We start from the raw sequence: 20639 nt of genomic DNA, 5'->3' as shown, positions 1-20639 counted from the left end.
CCCCGCCCTCACCTCCTGTGTTGTTGTGTTGTTGACTGGCTGGCTAACTGACTGACTGGCTGATGATTATTATTTCACTAACTGGCTGTTTGTACTTGTTGGCTGGCTGACTGGTTGTTTCTGAGAGCAGATTTAGTTGGAGTAGGTTAGTTTGGTTAGGTTAGGTTAGAATAAGCAGATTTCATCACACACAACAACACACACACAGACACACACACACACACACACACACACATACACTCACTCACTCACTCTCACACACAGACACACACACACACACACACACTCACTACACACACACACACACACACACACACACAACACACACAAGGTTTATATAGGGTCATTATTACCTCCTTGTGTAATGTTAACTCTTCATTATAAAGTCACACATTTCATGAATATATATTAATTTTTGGGAGTTTTTTACAGTTTATCATGTGAATAGTGGATGTTGTTATTTGAATACTAGATAGAGGTACAGACTGTGCAGGAGGTAACGGGCTTTGGTTAACAATAGTGGGGAGGAGGAGGAGTAGTGGTTTTAGGATTTTGTTTTTGTGTTGAGAAAAACGATGTATTGATTTTCTTGTTTTTTTATAGATATGAATATTTTTTTTCATTATTATTGTTTGTTATTGTCATTATTATCGTCATTATCATCATTATTGTCGTAGTCGTCACCATTATTATTGTCGTCGTCATCATCATCATCATCATCGTTATAATTAACCTTTAATTAGTCCACTGGATAAACACTTCACCTTCACATTCTTTGATCTAGTGTACCGCCTCTATAATGACCGTCTAGTGTACCGCCTCTATAATGACCGTCTAGTGTACCGCCTATAATGACCGTCTACTGTACCGCCTCTATAATGACCGTCTAGTGTACCGCCTCTATAATGACCATCTAGTGTACCGCCTCTTATAATGACCGTCTAGTGTACCGCCTCTATAATGACCGTCAGTGTACCGCCTCTATAATTGCCCATCTAGTGTACCGCCTCTATAATGACCGTCTAGTGTACCGCCTATAATGACCGTCTAGTGTACCGCCTCTATAATGACCGTCTAGTGTACCGCCTCTATAATTGACCATCTAGTGTACCGCCTCTATAATGACCGTCTAGTGTACCGCCTCTATATTGACCGTCTAGTGTACCGCCTCTATAATGACCGTCTAGTGTACCGCCTCTAATTGACCATCTAGTGTACCGCCTCTATAATGACCGTCTAGTGTACCGCCTCTATAATGACCGTCTAGTGTACCGCCTCTATAATGACCATCTAGTGTACCGCTCTATAATGACCGTCTAGTGTACCGCCTAATGACCTAATTCATGACCGCCTCTATAATGACCCGTCTAGTGTACCGCCTCTAATGACCGTCTAGTGTACCGCCTCTATAAAGACCGTCTAGTGTACCGCCTCTATAATGACCGTCTAGTGTACCGCCTCTATAAAGACCGTCTAGTGTACCGCCTCTATAATGACCGTCTAGTGTACCGCCTCTATATAAAGACCGTCTAGTGTACCGCCTCTACAATGACCGTCTAGTGTACTGCCTCTATAATTATTCACAAACCCATAAATTATACGTCAGCAGAAAGAGTAATTATACAGCATTAACGTACAGTGAGAGTTATAAAAGACCTGATAGAAGAAAAAGGTAAGTAAATAAATAATAATATCCTAGAATTATAGAGAACCAGATTGAGAATTATAGACCAGAGGAGGTTAAAAGAAAAATAGAGTTACGAGGAGAGATAATAGGAGGGGGGAGACAAATGTGAATAGAACGTGACGCTGATGAAGGATGAGAGAGAGAGAAGGATGAGAGAGAGAGAGAGAGAGAGTGGAGGGAAAAATTTAACCCCTAAATCGTGACGGAGAAGAAGATCCACATTGGCAAGATCATCCACTTACTCACAGGTCCGAACCCCTTCCAACCCACCGACCCACCTCCTCCCTCCCCCAACCCACTGACCCACCCCTTACCCACCTCCCTCCCTATAAAAAAAAAACTTAGGTGGTTGACTGAATGTTTCTGCTCTACTTAATAAGAAAGTTTAATAGCGTTTGGCTTCGGTGATTTCTTTTGAATATAGACTTTGTATAGTGTCTGTAGTGAGATATTGTGATTTTTGTAGATAATGATGAACTGGGCTTTGTATAGTGTGTCTGTAGTGAGATATTGTGATTTTTTTTTGTAGATAATGATATAATGGTGTTTTAAGTTACTGACTCGGGCTGTAGTCGTGTTAAGAGGTGGGTGAATGTCGTCTGTATCGACTTTTCCTCTGTGTTGTGTATGTCTGCAACACACCTGCAGAACGGTAACAAGACAGTGTTATACTCGACTGATGTGTACATACTATAATGACCCTTACGTTGATTGTAGTTTTAATTGGTTGATGGAGTACGTTGTTTACCTTATACTGAGAAATCCACTTATACTGAGAAACCCATTGACAGTAATACTTGAACTGAATTTTACTACGAAAGTGAGTTTATCCAAGGCTCTGATGGTCCAACAAACAGACAAACAGACAAACAGACAGACAGACAAACAGACAAACAGACAGACAGACAGACAGACAGACAGACAGACAGACAGACAGACGGTATATATCTTTATTTACACAACACACTGAGGGTCCCTAGTCGTTGTTCCTGTACACTATGTTAATGACGTTAAGTTAGTTAAGTGTTGGTTAAGTACAGTTAATGGAGAGGATCCCTTTATTACACTCGCCCCTCTATGTAAGGTGTCACGCCCCTCCCTCACATCTCCCCTTCCTCACATCTCCCCTTCCTCACACCTCACCTCGCCCCTCCCTCACACCTCCCCTCGCCCCTCCCTCACATCTCCCCTCACCCCTCCCTCCATCTCCTTCCTCCACACCTCTCCTCGCCCTCCCTCCCACCTCCCCTCACCCCTCCCTCCACACCTCCCCTCACCCCTCCCTCCATCTCCTCCCTTCCCCCTCCTCCTCGCCCTCCCTCACACCTCCCCTCACCCTCCCCTCTACTCTCTGCTTCCCTCCCTCCATCTCCCTCTGCCCCTCCCTCACGCCTCCCCTCACCCCTGCCTCTGTCTCACGCCCTCCCCTCCCCTTCCCTCCACCTCACCTCGCCCCTCCCTCCACCTCCCCTCACCCTCCTCCCACATCTCCTTCCTCACCTCCTCGCCCCTCCCTCACACCTCCCCTCACCCCTCCCTCACACCTCCCCTCTCCCCCTCCACCTTCACTTACACGTCTCCTCTGTGTGCCTTCTGCCAGGGATCCCATCACACTGTATTAATAAAGGTTACATCAAAGTCTCTGGCGTCTTAGAAAATTGGCTTGGTTTTTTTTTTTTTTTACTTTGACGGGAAGGGATTGTTTGGTGGTGCTGTTCGTTTCCCTGTCTGTCTGTCTATCCGTTTGTGTCTTGTCTGTCTGTCTGTCTGTCCATTTGATAAGTTTTCTCGTCATCAACTTCCTCCGACAGGTGAAAAAGTTGTTTAATTAATTATCTTTTTATTGTTTTTTTTATTTAGAGTTGTGGTTCCTTTTTTTATATTCTTGGTTAGGTTAAGTTAGGTTAGGTTAGGTTAGGTTAGGTTAAGTTAAGTTAGAGTTAGGTTAGGTTAAGTTAGAGTTAGGGTGGTTAATCTTTGGTGAAATAAAGCTGGCTGGGATTTAGAGATTCTTCAGGTTAGATTAGGTTAAGTTAGGTTAGGTTAGGTTAGGTTAGGTTAGGTTAGGTTAGGATAGGTTAGGTTAGGTTTTTCAAGAGCTGTGGCATTTTTTTTGTCTGGTGAAATATAACTGGCTATCATCCCTAGGTGGGGCGGGGCGGGGCGCTGGCTGGCCTCTCGTAGACTCACTCGGGTTATTTTTACTTACATTATTTTTTTGCACTTTCCTCGTTTTATATCCCTTTTGTGGGGTAATTAATGAGGAGGCGGTGTGGGTGGAGGTGTGAGGGAGGATCAGGAAAGTGAGAGGGGGTGTAAATGTTGTGTGAGAGAGAGAATGTGGAAATGTTAATGAGAGAGGAGGTGTAGAATGTTGTGAGAGAGAGAGAGAGTGCAGGTGTTGTGAGAGGGGGTAGGAGGATACTTGGTAGATAATTTATATAATGTATATTGTTAGATTAAACTACTATGAAAAGTTGTGAACATGTTGCTTGGTAGCCCAGTTTTTGTGCGAGAGTCTGTGTGTGTTACAGAGAAAACAGTGGGAAGGAATAAACAGAGCGAAGGAAGGCCCAGAAGGCACGGTAGGTAGATTGCAGAGTAGACAGACAGGTACTGTGGTAATACCCTCTCAACACATCAAAGCAGCTCCTTCTCCTCTCACCACACTCCTCTCCTCCTCCCCCTCCTCCTCCCCCTCCTCCTCTCCCTCTCATCCTCCCCCTCCTCCTCTCCTCCTCCCCTTCCTCTCCCTCCTCCCCCCCTCCCTCCTCCTCCACCTCCTCCTCCCCCCCCTCCTCCCCCCGACAATGCTGCCTTTGAGAACTCGCTGTAAAGCTTTTCGCCTGGTGAGGTAAACATTCCCACCTTCCTGTCCTTCCACCGACTTTATTCATTCACCTATTTGGGGAGAAAAGAGGAGATTGTATTCCATGTTGAATTCGCGATGTAGTGATGTTGTATTTGATGATGTAGTGATGTTGAGTTCGTGATGTCTTTCATAGTTGAATTCATTTTCTATTTTATTCATATTGTTTTGACGTTTTCAATTGGTGATGTAATATGACCTTTCAGTATATAATATGATTTTGTCTTTCTTATGTTTTCAGTATGTAAATATTTCATGTGATAGTTTGAGAATGTTTACAAAGGTCACATCAGTTTCAGGTGAGGTGTAGAATAACTTAGTAAATATTTAAGTTTGTGAATGTTTATGTAAAATGTATTTCATATTTGTGTTTTTTTTTTAATTGCAATTTCTCTCACTTTCCTCACCCCACTTTGTGCGTCTCCCCTCTCACTTTCCTGACCCCTCTTTGTGCGTCTCCCCTCTCACTTTCCTAACCCCTCTTTGTGCGTCTCCTCTCACTTTCCTGACCCCTCTTTGTGCGTCTCCCCTCTCACTTTCCTAGCCCCTCTGTGCGTCTCCCTCTCCCACTTTCCTGACCCCTCTTTGTGCGTCTCCTCTCTCCACACCCCAGTTTGTGCGTCTCCCTCTCCTTTCCTAACCCCTCTTTGTGCGTCTCCCCTCTCACTTTCCTGACCCCTCTGTACGTCCCTCTCACTTTCCTGACCCTCTTTGTGCATCTCCCTCTCACTTTCTCACCCCTCTTTGTGCGTCTCCCTCACTTTCCTGACCCTCTGTCCGTCTCTCACTTTCCACACCCCAGTTTGTGCGTCTCCTCTCACTCTGGCCCTCTTTGTGCCGTCTCCCCTCTCACTTTCCCCAATGACCCCTCTGTGCGTCTCCCTCTCCCTTTCCTCACCCTCTTTGTGCGTCTCCCCTCTCACTTTCCTCACCCCACTTTGTGCGTCTCCCCTCTCACTTTCCTGACCCCTCTGTGCGTCTCCCCTCTCACTTTCCACACCCCCAGTTTGTGCGTCTCCCTCTCTTTCCTGACCCTCTGTGCGTCTCCCCTCTCACTTTCCACACCCCCAGTTTGTGCGTCTCCCCTCTCACTTTACTTCTCCCTCTCACTCATCCATTCTTACCTCTCCTGTGTCATCAATACTCGATTTTCTCCCCATCTCACCTTTCACAGCTTCATCTTACCTCCCCTCTCTCCCCTCACCCTCTTACCCGAAATCTTTCCCTTCTCACCTTCCCTCACCCTTTCTCACCTCCCCTCACTTACCTCCCCTCTCCCTCACTTACCTCCCCTCACCCTCTTACCCAGTCCCTCTCTCTCTCTTCTCTCGCCTGCCCTCATCCTCTCAACTCCCCTCACCTCATCGACTGCTCACCTTTCTCCCCTCACTTCCCTCCCCTCACCCAGCCCCCCCTCCCCCTCCTCTCTCGCTCTACCACGCCCCATTAATTCTCCATTTTATCCCATTTCAGGTAAGGTGACCGCGGCGGCTTCCACGAGTCATTGACCTCAGGTAACACTCCATCACTACCAGGTAACGTACGGCCCTTAAGCTCCTGGAAAGTTACTTATTGTTCCGTATTTCATCATTAAAACCCAAGATGAAGTATTAGAACTCTTATGCGTGGAAGGTGTGTTAAGTCTACTTTTCTGTGTGTGTGTGTGTGTGTGTGTGTGTGTGTGTGTGGTGAGGCCGTGATGTTCCTACGCTCCTTTATCTCTCCTGACTAACGAGGTCCTTTTTCTGAGTAACATCTTCCTAATTACTTTCTTCTTTACTTTTCCTTTCTTTGCTGTTACCCTTCCTCCCCTTCTTCTTCTTCTTCTTCTTCTTCTTCTTCTTCTTCTTCTTCTTCCGTGTTGTGGTTTTCTCAGCCATCACCGACAGCGCATCATCCGACGGCATCATCATCACCTCCACCTACCGACAGCGCCATCATCACCTCCACCACCGACAGCGCCATCATCACCTCCACCACCACCGACAGCGCCATCATCACCACCTACCACCGACAGCGCCATCACCTCCACCACCACCGACAGCGCCATCATCACCACCACCACCAGTACTTCCTCTCTCTCCACCGTGACATTACTGGGGGCGGCATCAAGCACTGTACCTGGAAGTTAATACGTATTTTTTTTTTCAACTCCTGGCAAAATTGTTCACTTGTTTGTCGCTAAAATAACACAGTATAAAGGTAAACAAACTGGCTGAGCTGACGTTATGACTCTGGAACCATCAAGTCAGCAGCAGCAGCCCTGGGTCATGAGGCCGCTGACTGCTGCTGTATACTGAGGGATGATGAAGTGCGGTGTCAGCAGGAGGTTAGGAGGTTCGTCAGCGCTGTGCCTCAGGCTTTAGTCAGCAAAGTGTTCCGGGAAGCAGCAACCTTGGCTTTTCCCCGAGGCTGTGGTGGACAGGTTTGTTCTTGCTGGTTCACAAGGGTTATCTGAGGGAGAGAGAGAGAGAGAGAGAGAGAGAGAACCTAATATTACCATTCTCTCTCTCATACATTAATTACTCAAGGTTTGTATTAATTCACCCCACCATTTAGCCAGGAGCCTCTCGAGCCTATCTGTGAGGGTATAGTTAAGACTCTGTTGTTCAGCCAAATTATTAGTGGTAACTGTATGGTGGTGTGTTATCATTATCCCAACACGGAGTCTATATCTGCCTCCCCTTCATCTGACGCCTCCAGTCATATAGCGGCAACTGGAGGAGTGGGTGGGAGGGAAGGTTGTGGGGGTGAGGGAAGGATGCGAGTGTGAGAAGGAGGGAAGAATTGTGAGAGAGGGAAGAAGAAGAAGGGAAGCGAGGAGCGTATTCCAAAGTTCCCTATACGTTCAATTTGTCCTACACTTGAGATTAAAGAAAAAAAATCCCATTACTATCTTATTTCCAGCTCACTAGTCGAGTCTCAACCCACATACGACACCATTTTGTACCCGAGTTGAAGTTTATCATTTAGATGAGTTTATACATTCCCAGTTATTGTGAAAATTTATCTAAAGAGCTTTTGAGAATCCGATTCCACTTTTTTTTTTTCTCGAGTTCCCAGAAGTGAGATCCAATCTTGACTTACCTAAGGGTTAAGGGGAATCTGGAACGCCCGAGAGAGAGTGTGTGTGTGTGTGTGTTGTAGGGGTTTGTAAGGGGCGGCGAGGTGTTTGGTGGTGGTGCACTGGGGGGCGACTCTAGTGAAAGTCAAGTGTGTGAGTGTGTGAACCCCCCTTTCGCACCTTGTGACATCCTTACCCTCTCCCTCCCTCCCTCCCACCCACCTACTGACCAAGCGACTTGACATGAACTTTCATATCGCCAGTCACCAGTCTGGCTCAGGGCGGCTGTCACCAACGATTGCATCCTCGTCTCTCTCTCTCTCTCTCTCTCTCTCCTACAATATTGGCACTGTATTGGCTATCGGGTCCAGACTCCCTCGACAAGGCTATTGGCTGATCTCTGTCGACTGTCAATATTGGTGCTACTTTCTCTACGTTGCCGGATGGGGTGGAGGGGGGGGGGATGGATGGGCGGGCTAGTGTGTTTACATGGCTAAAGCCGGGATGACATTTGTGTATTGGTTTGGATGGATTAAATTCTGTGTACAAGTGCTGACGGTCAAACGTGGGGATTTGAACACTGAAATAGGGTTGGAGAGACAAGTCAGGGTTGGAGAGGTGACGTCAGGGTTGGAGAGGTGACGTCAGGGTTGTAATAGGTCGGAGAGAGTTGCCACAATATCACTTTGATGACGCCACTGATGACGTATTAACCCCCCCCACTCCCCCCCCCATTCCCCCCACCTCCCACCCCTCCCCACGAGACAGTTTTGGCGCCAATTCGACACAAAAGCCTCTGGTTCCCATTTTCATCCTCTCGTCGTCTATTTTAATCACCTTTTATCCGAGCCATCAGCCACTCCCCTGTTTTATCATCTATTGTAGTGTGTTCTTCATTCATTACTACAGTTACTCAGTATGTCTTGGTTATCCCTGAACACCAGCTTCGTGTGTATAATGTGGGTTTTGTGTCATCTCTTGAATCGTGTTTTTCCTTTCGTGTTCCTTTGATACACCGGCACAGTACTGATTTAGATAAACAAGCACGCGGCTGAGACTCTCTCTCTCTCTCTCTCTCTCTCTCTCTCTCTCTCTTTTTTTCTCTTTTGCCGTTGAGAACACACAGACACACACACACACACACACACACACACACACACACTTCACTTTCTTTTCGTCTCACATCGAGGGGAAGAGGTGAGGGAGTATTGCCAGGTGCAGGTGAGAGCCAGCAGGTGGAAGGGAGGAGGAGGAGGAGGAGGAGGAGGAAGAAAGAGAAGGTGGTGGTAAAACATTGGTAAACGCTGAGAGAGAGAGAGAGATTACACCACTATTAAAATATTCAACAGGACTCCCGTAAAACACTTAGAGCTGCTGTTAAGTAATGCCGTTAATCGTAAACAGTACCAACACTTTATTATTATTATATTACTACTACTTTATTAATCCTCTGTCTGTCTGTCTGTCTGTCTCTATGTGTTATATATCTGTCTTAACTCTCTTGTCTGTCTGTCTCATCTCTCTTATCTGTCTGTTTCATCTCTCTTATCTGTCTGTTTCATCTCTCTTATCTTTCTGTTTTATCTGTGTAATCTATCTTTCTGTTTGTTATTCCTGTCTGTTCTTGTGTCTGTTACCTCTGGGACAGTGTATTAATATATCAGTGTGTTAACTTTATATTGTGTTCTCGGGTATAAAGGATTCAACAGGTGTATCTTGAGGCAATTAATTATACGCCAGGTAAGATGGTTACTGTGTGTGTGTGTGTGTGATAGATAGATAGATAGATAGATTGATAGATAACATTTAAACTTCCCCTGTATAGGTGTGTATGTATGTATGTATGTATGTATGTATGTATGTGTGTGTGTTTGTATGTACTGTATGTTTGTCATTAGTTTCCTACAGTTGTGTTTGTTGTTGTTGTGATCAGTTTGTGTTCCCAGTGATGTTGTGTTGGTGTTATGTTGATGTGTTGTATGTTGTGTTATGTTGATGTGTTGTATGTTGTGTTGTGTTATGTTGATGTGTTGTATGCTGTGTTATGTTGATGTGTTGTATGTTGTGTTATGTTGATGTGTTGTATGTTGTGTTATGTTGATGTGATGTATGTTGTGTTATGTTGATGTGTTGTATGTTGTGTTATGTTGATGTGTTGTATGTTGTGTTATGTTGATGTGTTGTATGTTGTGTTATGTTGATGTGTTGTATGTTGTGTTGTGTTATGTTGATGTGTTGTATGTTATGAGGTGTATAAGGTCAACAAGTTCGCCTCACAAGTGAAAGATTCAGGGTTCGATCCCCGGGCAGAGTGAAACTATGGGCAAGTTTCTTTAACGTCATTGGGCTCTGTTTACCCAGCAGTAATTGGATCGTGTGGTGGTTAAACAGACAGACAGAGAGACAGAGAGAAACGGATAGATATACACAGACAGACAAACGATTAGACAGAAAGACCGACATAAACAGACAGACAAACTTAAACAAACGGAGAGACAAACAGACAGAAACAGACATACAGACAATTAAACAGCTGGACAGATACAGACACAGAAACAAACAGACATAATCACCCGACCAAAGGACACACGCATACACACACACACATACACATACACACACACACACACACACACACACACACACTTAACGCGGGTCAGTCATCATCAGGAGGATATTCAAAGTCAGTCGATCAGAATATACACCTTCTCTCCTCTACTCTCTCCCTCTCCTCTCCTCTCCCTCCTCTCTCTCCTCTCCCCTCCTCCTCTACTCCTCTCCTCTCTCCTCTCCTCTCCTCTCCTCTCTCCCTCTCCTCTCCTCTCCTCTCCTCTCTCCTCTCCTCTCTCCCTCTCTCCCCCCCCTCACCCAATACTCCTCTAACTCCCATTCACTCACCGGATTTATTAACACCCAACATCTGACGTTACGAACTGGGGTGTGGGGAGAGTTTGTTGTTATTATTATTATTGTTGTTTGTTTGTTTGTTTGTTTGTTTGTTTGTAGAGTTTGACCTATTTTTAGTTTATTTTTGTGTGGTTTTGAAGAAGGGGGGGGGTGTGTGTGTGTGTTTTATGGAAAGTTATTATTATTATTATTATTATTATTATTATTATTATTATTATTATTATTATTATTACAACATTTCAGAATCACCATCAACAAACAGACAATACACCAGACATTTTATTTATCCCCTCATCAGCTGCCTGTCTGTACAATCAATCATCTCTCACTGTCGGTGTTTGAGAATAGGTTAGAGGGTTGAAGTAGGCGGTGTGCTGCTCGGAACACCTGTCTGTCTGTCTGTCTTAATTAGTAAAAAAACAATCACTGCTGGGGGGCTACTCTCGAACTGATAGATGGACTGACAGGCCTGGTGTGTGGAGAGTGTAATAATAATAATTAACGGCTTATTGAAAGAGCATGGAAGGCGGATACAAATATGATATATAAAATCTAGGTGGGGAGAAGGTCATACTACAGGGCATTTCAACATAGTGATGGTGCAAAAAGATAGGATGACTGGGAGTGAATACACTGGTTGATTATTGATAATTTTTACAGTGATTGGGATTGGGCTGTTCTTATAGCGATCAGTTAGTGCTCGTATGGGCTGGATGCGGTTGTGGTGTCGAACGGCAATTCACAGACGAGGGATCTCGGGTGGCTCCCGGTGTCGAGGATGGTGCAGAAGTTTCTCACCAAATTTGCAGATGAGGTCGTGGTGATGGTCAGAGAGAGCCGAGAGGTCAATGTGTTGAGCGTTTCTTGATATGTGGAGTAGGAAGGGGAGAATAATCTTGCATGCCCTCTTTTGCACCTTTTCTAGATGTTGTTTACGTTGTGTGGCATTCATGTGTGTGCGTGCGTGCGTGCAATAGCAAAGTTAGCACTGGTTGTAGTAGTAACAGTAGCAGAAAGAGTAACAATAACAGCAATAATAGAAACAAAAACAGTTCTAACAAAACCAACAAACAACAACAGATGGAAGAACAAGCCCCGGGAGGCCACAGGTACAGGGATACTCCTCCCTCAAGCCGCAACAACACGTGATTCACATTACCAAAATAAACACAAACACAGACAGTATTACCAGCTTGGCAGGCCTCTCTTATCTGCATCACCTGAGTCAGTTTTACCAACCTTGTAGGCCTCCCTTACTTGCATCACCTGAGTCAGTTTTACCAACCTTGTAGGCCTCCCTTACTTGCATCACCTGAGTCAGTTTTGCCAACCTAGTAGGCCTCCTTTACCTGCATCACCTGAGGCAGTGAAATTTACAAAATGATATGTATTAATAAAGTTCCATGAATAGGGTTGTTGTTCCCCCCTCCCCCTATTGTTTTCAAGCAACGCGAAGACACCAAACGTACCCTGACCTGACCTGACCTGACCTGAGATCATTCGGTTAGATTGGGGAAGATAGAATAGGATAGGTAGGTTACGTTACATCACCTTGGGTTAGGTTGGGTTAAGGTTGGTTAGGTTAAGGTTAAGGCTCCGTTGTGTTAGAATACGTTAGGTTAGGTAACTGTTGTGTACTTAAAAGATAAGAACAAACACAGATGGGAGTTAATCATGTAAACAACTTCCCAGTAACGATAAAAGTAGACAAATGAGCAAAATTAATGAACAGGAAGATAAAGCTGGCGAGAGACTATTAAGATTGGCATCATGAGAGAGAGAGAGAGAGAGAGTCCTCCCCTTCCTCCTTCTCCCCTTCCGCTTCCTTCCATTCCTCCTTCCCTTCCTCCTCCCCTTCCGCCTCCTTCCATTCCTCCTTCCCTTCCTCCCCTTCCTCCTCCTCCAGCCTTCTGCGTCGGTAATTCCTGGAACGGAGACGGAGTTGGATGGCTTAAGAGGACGCTGAACCTAATAGTTTTTAAAGGGGGTGTCTGTGTGTGTGACATTTGACGATGGTAAATACAGGTGTGCTGCTGGTGGGTGTGTAGTAATGTATAATGACATCAATTGACAGGTATAAGTTATCTCTTCTCTTCTTTAGTGCAAAGGCAAAGGGTTTCATAACTCGTGCTGGCAAGAGGGTATTTTAACTCACCTCACCCCACCCCTACCTCCTCCTCCTCCCCCAAGGGTGATATAGTGTTTATTTCATGAATATATAATTATCTTTTTGTTCTTGTTTGGGGAAAGTGAAGAGCGTTGTGGTTAGGTTAGGTGATGGGGTGTGTAGGTTAGGTTAGGTTAGATGATGGGGTGTACAGTAGGTTAGGTGATGGGGTGTAGGTTAGGTTAGGTTAGATGATGGGGTGTAGGTTAGGTGATGGGGTGTAGGTTAGGTGATGGGGTGTAGGTTAGGTTAGGTTAGGTGTAGGTTAGGTGGGGTGTAGGTTAGGTTAGGTTAGGTGATGGGGTGTAGGTTAGGTGACAATATGAGCGCGACGGAAGTGGTCTAGGTCGTCCTCTACGTTGGCACTGTAGGTTAGGTTAAGATAGGTTAGGTTAGTTCACGTTAGATTAGTTTCCGTTAGGTTAAGGTACGTTAGCTTAGATTAAGATAGGCTAGCTCAGGTTGATTTAGGTTAGGTTAAGATTGGTTAGGTTAGGTTAGTTCACGTTAGTTTCCACTTTGCCTTTTTGTGTGAGAGGATAAGTTATTGGATCTGAAATCTGGATATTGTCGCCGGCACGAGAGGGAATATTGGAATCGGGAATCTGATGAAGAGCATTGAAATTTGGAATCGCCTGGAATTTTGGCAGCTGTGGTCCTTTTGATGTGTTGGAGGCTGAGATCTCGAGGCGTTAGGGTAGGTCAGGTCAGGTTAGGATAGGTTAGGTCAAGTTAGGTTAGGTTAGGCTGGGTCAGGTTAGGTCAAGTTAGGTTAGGTTAGGCTGGGTCAGGTTAGGATAGGTTAGGTCAAGTTAGGTTAGGTTAGGCTGGGTCAGGTTAGGTCAAGTTTGATTAGGCTGGGTTAGATTAGGTTAGTCTGGGTTAGATTAGGTTAGGCTGGGTTGGCTTAGGTGACTTAGGTCAAGTTAGGCTGTGTTAGGTTTGGTTTGCTTAGGTTAACTTAGGTTAGGTATGCTTAGGTGTGGTTAAGTTAGGGTAGTATATGTGTGCTTAGGTTAGGTTAGGTTAGGTTAGGTGTTGTTAAATTAGGTAAGGTTAGAAATACTTAGGTTATCTGAAGTTAAGATTGGTTGGGTTTTATATAATTAGGTTTGGTTAGGTTAGGTTTTGGAGACGGTAGTTCTCAGGGATACTGCCAGCTGTATTCGTAATGACAAATTGTAATACCGATAACTGTAATTTCTATAATGAATCTATAACCTTGAATTGTATGGAATATTAGAGGATAGAAATATTAACAATGGAGTATGGAAAGACTTGAGATATCCTGGAAGACTAGACATGCTTTGAAATACTGGAAGACTGGAAAGATTCTGGAAGACTGGAATGATTCGGGAAGACTATACAGGTTCAGAAATACTGGAATACTAGACATGGAAGACTATTTGAAATACTGGAAGACCGGAAAGATTCTGGAAGACTATACAAGTACTGGAAGACTGGAAAGATCCTGGAATATAATAAAGGCTGCCAGAGACTCCGGAATAATATCACAAGACCCGAAATACTGGAAGACCATAGGGAAAATAGACTTTATAAACTGCTGGAATATCGGAAGATGCCATCACCCCTTAGATAAAGATATGTGAAGGTGGTGTTGGATCCTCTTCCTCGGCCTGTGTGTGTGTGTGTCTCATGGATCCCGAGGTGTGGACTGAGTTGAACTTAGAATAATGGCGACAACGGCGGGTCTGGAATATTGGAATCTGATTTTCATTTACATATTGGAGGATTTATCAAGCGCGATCAAGGCATGAGGCAGAAATAATGAAGACTTGCTATTCTGAAGAGTGTGTGTGTGTGTGTGTGTGTGTGTGTGTGTGTGTGTGTGTGTGTGTCTGTGTCATTCTCTTTATCACCACCTTCTCCTCATCTACCCTTACTCCATTCATCCACCTGCCTTCATCAACTCTGCCCGCCCGCCCGCCCGCCCGCCCGCCTGCCTGCCTGCCCGCCCGCCCGCCTCTCAACACATACAAACCATCTTAGTATAACCCCCTTGAAGCTAATCAAGGGCTTCAGGTACCGTCAAGGCAGCGGGATTGGTCCTTTGAGAAGCTGCGTAGGGTAATTGTGTTGGCTCAGACCTGCATGGAGACTCCAGGAAGTCCTTTTGAATCTCCGGCATTATAGCGTTCGAGTTTAGTAGAGTGTTCATATCGCGAGGTAGACACACACACACACTGTAGCCACCACACACCACCCACTGTAGCCATCACACCACACCCACTTACTTATTACCAACCTCTTCTCCCCTCACCACCCCACCTCCGTCAGTAGCACCCACTCTTATACAGTATACTCGCCCTTAAGACCAGGTCCCCCCCTTTTTTTTTAAGGATTAGGGCCCCAGTTAACCCGCCCTCATCACCTTGTACCCACCAGGCATCACCTTGTACCCACCAGGCATCACCTAGTACCCACCAGGCATCACCTTGTACCCACCAGGCATCACCTTGTACCCACCAACTGACGAAGGTACATCCCGTGACCTGTGTTGATTGATTAACATGGTCAGGTGTGTTGTCCCCTCCCACACGCCTCTCCTACATGTTACCTGTTACTGCTGGACCCCGCCTCTGTTATGATACTGATAATAACAGCAGTAATGATAAGATAACAGTGATAATAATGGTGGTACAGAGGATTAAAATATGAAAAAGTATAATAATAATGATAATGATGATGATGATAAATAATAATAATTTCTTAACAGGTGTAAATATAAATAAATATAGAGAGAAACTTAAGGTAAATAATGGTACTTATTGGTGATGGGAAAACCTGAAGTAAAGGGTTAGTTTATTAAGGGAAACAGCTCTAAGGGTTACATTAAGGGAACCAACGCGAATGAAAGGGAAAGAGCTCGAGTTAAGGGAAACTGAATTTAGGGTTAAGGGAAACAGCTCGAGTTAAGGGTTAGATTAAAGGAAATAACGTGAATTAAGGGTTAGATTAAGGGGAAAAGGTTAATTAAGGGTTGTATTAAGGGCAGCAACGTGACTTGAGGGTAAGGTTGTTGAGTCACGGTGAAGGCTCGAGATATGACGTGTTGTGTTTATATACAAACCCTTCCACATTAAGCCTCAACTAGGTAGACAGAGAGGCTCCTTATCCCAGACGGTAAGGTAGACAGAGAGGCTCCTTATCCCAGACGGTAAGGTAGACAGAGAGGCTCCTTAACCCAGACGGTAAGGTAGACAGAGAGGCTCCTTATCCCAGACGGTAAGGTAGACAGAGAGGCTCCTTAACCCAGACAGTGAGGTAGACAGAGAGGCTCCTTATCCCAGACGGTAAGGTAGAAAGAGAGGCTCCTTAACCCAGACAGTGAGGTAGACAGAGAGGCTCCTTAACCCAGACGGTTAGACAGAGGAGAGAGTGAGGTAGACAGAGAGGCTCATCCCAGACACCCCAGACAGTGAGGTAGACAGAGAGGCTTAACCCAGACAGAGGCTCCTTAACCCAGACAGTGAGGTAGACAGAGGGCTCAGACGGGCAGACAGGTAGACAGAGGTACAGAGGTTGATGAGGCAGACAGAGAGGCTCCACTTATAACCCAGACAGGTAAAAGCTCCTTAACCCAGACTGAGAGGCTAGACAGAGAGGTAACCCAGACACCCCAGACAGAGAGGCTCAGACAGTGAGGTCCCAGACAGAGAGGGCTCCTTAACCCAGACAGATAGCGGATGTAGACGGTATAGTGTTGGTGCAGTTTATAATGTACAAATATACACACAGGTGCGGTTAATTTAAGGTGGAGGAGGAGGAGGAAGATAAGCAGGAGGGGAGGAAGACAAGGGGAAGATAAAGGAGGAGGGAGGAAGACAAGGGGAAGATAAAAGGAGAGGAGGAAGACAAGGGGAAGATAAAGGAGGGGGGAGGAAGACAAGGGGAAGATAAAGGAGGAGGAGGAAGACAAGGGAAGATAAAGGAGGAGAATACTTAGTGAGATAAAGAGGAGAGTGATGTAGGGAGATAAAAGGAGTAAGAGAGGAGGAGGAAGGGGGACACACACACACACACACACACACACACACACACCTGTACACACACACACACACACCTACCTGTACACACACACACATACACCTGTACACACACACACACACCTGTTCACAAAAACCCAGAACCCTAACTAACCCATCCTAAGTCACAACCCAACACACATACAGGCACTTGATCCGGTGCCAGACAAGAGTGCCATGGTGATAGGTAGTGCTTCCTCCTCTTCCTCCTCCCTAAACCTAAATCTCTCCTCTACAAGAAAAGGTCACGTTAATCCTCTCTCTCCTCATTCTCTCTCACTTTATTTTACCCTAATCTCCCCCCCTCCTCCACCCCTCCTCCACCCCCTTCCTCCACCCCCCTTCCTCCACCCCCCTTCCTCCCCACCCCTTCCTCCACCCCCCCCCTCCACCCCCTCTTCCTCCACCCCCTTCCTCCCCCCCTTCCTCCACCCTCCTCCCCCTCCTCCACCTCCTCCACCCCCCCCCCCTCCACCCCTCCTCCCCCCCCCCCCCCCTCTCCCCTCCTCCACCCCCCCTCCACCCCCCTCCTCCACCCCCTCTCCTCCCACCCCCTCCTCCCACCCCCTCCTCCACCCCCCCTCCTCCACCCCCCCTCCACCCCTCCCTCCTCCTCCCCTCCTCCCACCCCCACTCTTCCACCCCACTCTTCCACCTCCTCCCCCTCCACCCCCTCCACCACCCCCTCCTCCTCCACCCCCTCCCTCCTCCCCCCCTCCTCCACCCCCTCCCTCCCTCCTCCCACCCCCCTCCACCCCCCCTCCTCCACCCCTCCTCCACCCTCCTCCACCCCCCTCCTCCACCCCCCATCCTTCATCTCTTCTTATCTCTCCTTACCGAAACTCTGACCTGGGGATGGTGATAAGTTTATTTCTCTCTTCACCTTTTTATCTCCGGTATCTTTCTCTGTCTTTCCTCCTCCTTCCTCCTTCTCCTCCTTCCTCCTCTCCCTCCTTCTCCTCGTTCTTTATCATGGCTACGCTCTTCTTCGCTTTATTATATTTATACTTCATTGTCGTTATTGGCTTATCGTTATTCCCTCATTTGTGTATATTTAAAACAGCGCAACGAATAATAATAATAATGATGATGATGATGATGATGATTCCGTCCGTGTGTAAAAGAAGAAAAAAATATGATAAAGTGGATAAAAGATAATAATTTAGATGATAAAGGAAGGAACAGAGATAAGTGTCGGTAATGAAGCGAGGGAGGTGAAGTAATGTGGTTGGTTGATAGGGTCTCTCTCTCTCTCTCTCTCTCTCTCTCTCTCTCTCTCTCTCTCTCTCTCTCCATTCTTATTTTTTTTCTTTCTCCTTCCACTTTTGGCTACTCACCTACCTTCCCTCATTCTTGGCTACCTCCCTCCCTCCACTTTTAGCTCTGCCCTCCTCCCTCCACTCTTGGCTACACTCCCTCCATCCCTCCACTCTCGGCTTCCACCTCCCTCCCCTCCTTCACTTTTGACTACCTCCCTCCCTCCCCTCCACTCTTGCTTCCTCCTCTCAATCTCTATAATCCCATTTTTTAACTTACTTTTTCAGGGGTAGTAGAAACAAACAAACACACACACACACACACACACACACACACACACACACACACACACACACACACACACACACACACACACACACACACACACCTCCCTTGACCTCCCCTGAAAGATACAACAGGTGAAAATCCAGGTGTTGCTATTTGACTGATGGAGGGAGAGAGAGACGAGGAGGAGAGAGGGGCAGGAGGAGGGAGAGAGGGCAGGGAGAGAGGGAGGGATGGGAGGGAGGAGGGAGGAGAGGGAGGGCAGGGGGGAGGAGGGAGGGAGGGCCGGGGAGGGGAGTGCGGGAAGGAGGGAGGGAGGGTAGGTAGTGGAGATTGACAGGTAAGGTGTTTGTCTGTGTCCCATCCGTCATTAATTACCCCCCGCAGTGTAATAACGTCATTAAGGTCGGATATGTGGGTAATAAACATGGCGGCTACAGGTACATTGTGTGTGTGTGTGTGTGGGTGTGGGTGGGTGTCGGTGTGTGTGTGTGTGTGGGTGGGTGGGTGGGTACACAGCATTAGTTTTAAAGTTAAAGTGCGTTGAATAATCTGGTGAGGGAGGGAGGTAGGGAGGGGTCAGTGAGGTAACAAACGTTCGTAAATTATAAAGAGAATTTTTATTTTTCTTCCTGATGACTGACCACCATCTCAAACTATACCGAACTATTGTCAAACCTCTTCTTTTAATGGTGGTCCGCAGAACTCTTGTCGCTGATTGGCTCAACGAACGGAAGGGGTGTAACTATCATATACCTATTTCCTCAAGGTCATGATGGGGGTCAGTCAGTCAGATTTTAGTGACAGAGAGTGAGTCAGACAGCCACGGTCAAGGTCGTGGAACATACTCAGACAGTGAACCACATCCCCCCCCCATGTTAAATAAAGTACACCTCTTGTCACACCACGCTGGGCTGTATACCTGTAATTATTTATATATTTCAATGTTTTATGAGTAATTGTTCAACCATAATATACCCCCATCTACCACCCCTTAGTATACCTCCATCTACCACCCCCTTAGTATACCCCCATCTACCACCCCTTAGTATACCCCCATCTACCACCCCTTAGTCTATCCCCATCTACCACCCCTTAGTCTATCCCCATCTACACCCCCTTAGTCTACCCCCATCTACCCCCATGTACCACCCTTAGTATACATCTACCACCCTTAGTATACCTCCATCTACCACCCCCTTAGATGCCTCCATCTACCACTTGTGGTATGCCCCATCTACCCCCTTGGTCTACCCCATCACCTTAGGTATGCCCCCATCTACCACCCCTTAGTATACCCCATCTACCACCCATGGTATACCCCCATCTACCTTAGTCTGCCCCATCTACCTTAGTATACCCCATCTACCACCCTTAGTATGCACCCCCATCTACCACCCTTAGTATGCCCCCATCTACCACCCCCTTAGTATACCCCATCTACCACCCCTTGGTGTACCCCATCTACCACCCCCGCGCAAGGTCTACCCCATCTACCACCCCTTAGTGCCCCATCTACCGCACATGGTATACCCCCATCTACCCACCTTAGTCTACCCCCATCTACCCCTTAGTATACCCCATCTACTGCCCTTAATTCTACCCCCATCTACCACCCCTTAGTCTACCCCCATCTACCCCTTTGTCTATCCCCATCTACCCACCCCTTAGTATGCCCCCAGCCTACTCTTGCTCCCCTAGCCCCTCAGAACTCACCGTGTATGCCTTCGTCTCCTCGACTAATTGGTGTGGGGTGAGGCTGACCGTGTGCTGCCTTGTGAGGTCGACAGGGGCTGAGAACTTTGATTTAATACCTGGAGGTCACAGCTAGACGGATTGGCCTGTTAGATAATTGTGATGGCGAGTGACGGGAAGGGGAGATGAGGGAGAGTGACGGAGACGGGAGATAAGGGAGAGTGACGGAGACGGGAGGTAGGAAAGAGGGGAGGAGACGGTAAGGGGAGAGTGACGGTAAGGGGAGATAGATAAATGGGAAAAGTGATGTAGGGGAGAGTGACGCAGAGAGGAAATGGGGAAGAGGGAAGTGATGATGATAGGGGAGGAATAGGAGGAGGAAAAGAGGACCACTGGGAGGACAGAGAAGAAGGAGCGGGGTAAATGACGGAGGAAGAGAGGAGGAGGAGAAGAGTCGCGGGAAGATGGTGAGGGTTGGTTAGGTTAGGTTATGATTGGTCAGGTTGGGTTAGGTTAGGTTATGAATGGTCAGGTTGGGTTAGGTTCTGATTGGTCAGCTTGGGTTGGATTAGTCATGATGGTGATGTTGGAGGTTGTGTTGAAGGTGGTGTTGGAGCGGTGTTGAAGTTGTTGGTGATGGGAGAGTCGTGGTGTTTGGAGGA

Source organism: Homarus americanus, unplaced genomic scaffold (genome assembly GCF_018991925.1).
Source record: "Homarus americanus isolate GMGI-L3 unplaced genomic scaffold, GMGI_Hamer_2.0 scaffold34921, whole genome shotgun sequence".
Classification (NCBI taxonomy): domain Eukaryota; kingdom Metazoa; phylum Arthropoda; class Malacostraca; order Decapoda; family Nephropidae; genus Homarus; species Homarus americanus.
Note: the sequence above shows the minus strand (reverse complement) of the source record.